Genomic DNA, 3,399 nt, shown 5'->3' on the forward strand with positions numbered 1-3,399 from the left:
TCCCGGACAACCCGCTCTCACAGTCGCGTTGCAGACAGCCGATACTGTCCGGCCATATTGGCGCGATGAAATCATCGGCGCGCGCAGTCAATCTTCTTCTGTCATCTTTGGCGCGGATTTCATGCATACATGGGTCGATCATGTAATATTCACGTGAAACTTTTCACTTTTTATTTTTCGCTTTTCGCTTTTCATTTTTCACTCATCCATATTTCACGTAAAACTTTCCACGTGTAGCAATTATGTACGTAGCACGTAGCTTGAATGCGCGGAAAGTGAAATCGTTAAACATGAGGGTATCGATTCTGTAATTCAAGTGAAGGTGAAAATTACAAAAATGAGCGAATTTACTAAAAAATTTATAATTTCATTGATCCAAACCTAGTAAATTTGAAAGACATAAATTTCATTGGTCCAAACCTAGTAAATTTGTTCATTTTTGTAATTTTCACTCTTACTAAAATTATAGAATCGATACCAAGGTTTGTTCCCTAGACTTATATAATAGACTGAACATCCCCGTAAAGCCCGTATCACACTACGCATTGCGGACGCAGATCGGATTTGGATTACGGACTGCTAATCGTCAATCATCCAATCAGATCCTTGGCTACTTCGCTCTGATTGGATGGATGACGATTCGCAGTCCGTACTCCAAATCCGATTCGAGTCCGTAATGCGTAGTGTGACACGGGCTTAATGCCCGTATCAAACTACGCATTGAAGATTAAGGGCCAATTTCACCAAGCTCGGTTAAGCCCGTATCAGACTACGCATTGAAGATTAAGATTGAAGATCGAAGATTGAAATTTGACCAATCAGGACAAAGAAATTTTAGTCCCTTTTGTTCTGATTAGTCAAATTTCAGTCTTTAATCTTCAATCTTCAATTTTCAATGCGTAGTCTGATACGGGCTTTAGATTAACTGACGGTTAAAATTAGCAGGGTGGCCAACAGAAAATAGAGGTGAAGGAAAACCAAGCATTCTTATCATTTCAGTTAAAACCCTGCTAATTTTAACCGTCGGTTAATCTAACCGAGCTTGGTGAAATTGGCCCTAAGATTCAAGATTCAAGATTCAAGATTCAAGATTCAAGATTGAAATTTGACCAATCAGAATAAAGAAATTTTAGTCCTTTTTGTTCTAATTAGTCAAAATCCAATCTTTAATCTTCAATCTTCAATCTTCAATCTTCAATCTTCAATTTTCAATGCGTAGTCTGATACAGGCTTAAGAAGAGCTGAATACTACATTAGAAAGAGAGAGCAACAGTGGCCTAGTTTACACCATAGACATATAGTGCTGTGTTCCGATTCCCCACCCGAGTGCACCCGATATTATTCTTCTTCTTTCTTTTATGGCTGGTTGGGCATTAGTCGCCCATACACCATTGTTTCTTATGGGTTTGTAAGATATAAGCAAAAACTCTTCTTAAGAGAGGAGGAAGTCCAAAAAAAAAAGGTCCAGACAAAGGACATACGCAGTACACAAAAACACGTCCGAACCCGACACGTTGTCAGTCGGAACCATAGACATAGGCCGGTATTCATAGTCAGTTCTTATTTCAAGACCGTCTTAAGTAATGTCTTAAGATGCTAATACGGCTCTGTGATTGGTTTAGGACATCTTAAGATTGTGCTTAAGACGGTCTTAAATATAAGAACTGACTTCTGTGTGTTGACTGAAGTTTAAGATTACGTACGAGTTTAAGTTTAGAATCAGTACTCTTAACGTAACGTAATGCATTAGTCCGGATCTACAATAGGTGATTTAAGCCCTAAGCCTTAAGAAATTGACTAATCACAGTCGAGTATTCTCCTCATACTTGGCTATGATTGATCAATTTCTTACGGTTTAAGGCTTAAATCACCTATTGTAGACTGGCACTTACGGAAAAGCTTGTGCAGTGGCCCTAAGACGGTCTTAAATATAAGAACTGACTATGAATACCGACCTTAGAACATATATAAATGGAAGGGGAATAGCAGGCTGAAAAGGGTCGGAAGGAAGTGAGAAAGAAAATCGTAGTTGCCTCTCTCTTGTGAGTAACTACACATACAAGCATCGTGTCTGTAGTATACATATTTTTGTATACACACACATGCATAGACATAGTATATCTAGACCGAGTGTTGAGGAGTGGGGGAGAAGTTGGTGTAAAGATACACGTAGAAAAGAACATACTCTGTTTCGTGCCGTGACTAATGTAACCTTATTTTTCATTGAGCCATACCGGTAAGCCGTGCATGCGCACTTTTGAGCAGTTACTCACAAGAGAAAGGCAACTATGATTTTTTTTCTTACTTCCTTCCGACATATTTTTCTATCGGGAAACAAAGGCCCCTTCCATTTATATATGTTCTAAGGTTGCGATAAACAAACGCGTGCTGTAGAAAAAGAGGTACTATATGGGAGGCCTAGAGGCCTAGGCCGGTATTCATAGTCAGTTCTTATATTTAGGATCGTCTTAAGCACAATCTTAAGATATCCTAAACCAATCACAGAGCCGTATTAGGATCTTAAAACATTACTTAAAACGGTCTTGAAATAAGGGTGCAAACACATGGCAGCGGAAAAGCGTAACGCGGAACAAGAGCGGACCAATCGTGAGCGTAGCGAAAACTGCAGAACGCTCGCGATTGGTCATGCTCTCGTTCCGCGTTACGCTATTCCGCTGCATGAGTTTGCACCCTAAGAACTGACTATGAATACCGGCCATAGAGTCCTATATAATCAGAGAAGCGACAATGGCGTTCCGCTTGTTGATTGGCTGACCGCCACGGGCCCGTTCCACTCCGCGCTCCATGTAATGGCACCCTGACGCTCGACGCTCATTTTTAGCGTCAAAATAGGTTACGTGATTAAAGTTGACGCTACATTGTGAAAAACGCATGAAAAGGGTTTAGCATCGAATTTATAGCGTTAATACTGTATGTGAATCATGTCATTCAGAAACAAATATTACATGTGATTAAGCGAGTGTACGAAAAAATTATCAGAACGAAATCGGCAATGTAAGAAACTTTTAGCAGCAGTTCTGATAACTGATGAATTACAAAAATAGGAATAAAGAAATTATCGTAGGAAACGTTATTGGGTAAATCCAATATTCATAGAACGATACAATCATGGATTTTACCACGCATTTTTCCCTGTCATTATTTTGGAAGATTCAGGACACGATTCAGGAAAAAAAAAATCTTATTCATATGGCCAACAGCACGGCTTGACGCTGAAGCTGAGGAAATCCAGCTTTTTTTTCTTGACGCTAGCGTCGAGTCGAAGTCACGTGACCACATGCAACGCTAAAGGGCATTCTACAATGGCAGTAACAAGGCTGTAGGAGTAGGAGAGTATACTGTTTTTAGTGATGTAAAGACCGAGAGTAACGAAATGGG

The sequence above is a fragment of the Formica exsecta genome, unplaced genomic scaffold, assembly GCF_003651465.1.
Source record: "Formica exsecta isolate Colony F162 unplaced genomic scaffold, ASM365146v1 scaffold139, whole genome shotgun sequence".
In the NCBI taxonomy this organism is placed as follows: Eukaryota; Metazoa; Arthropoda; class Insecta; order Hymenoptera; family Formicidae; genus Formica; species Formica exsecta.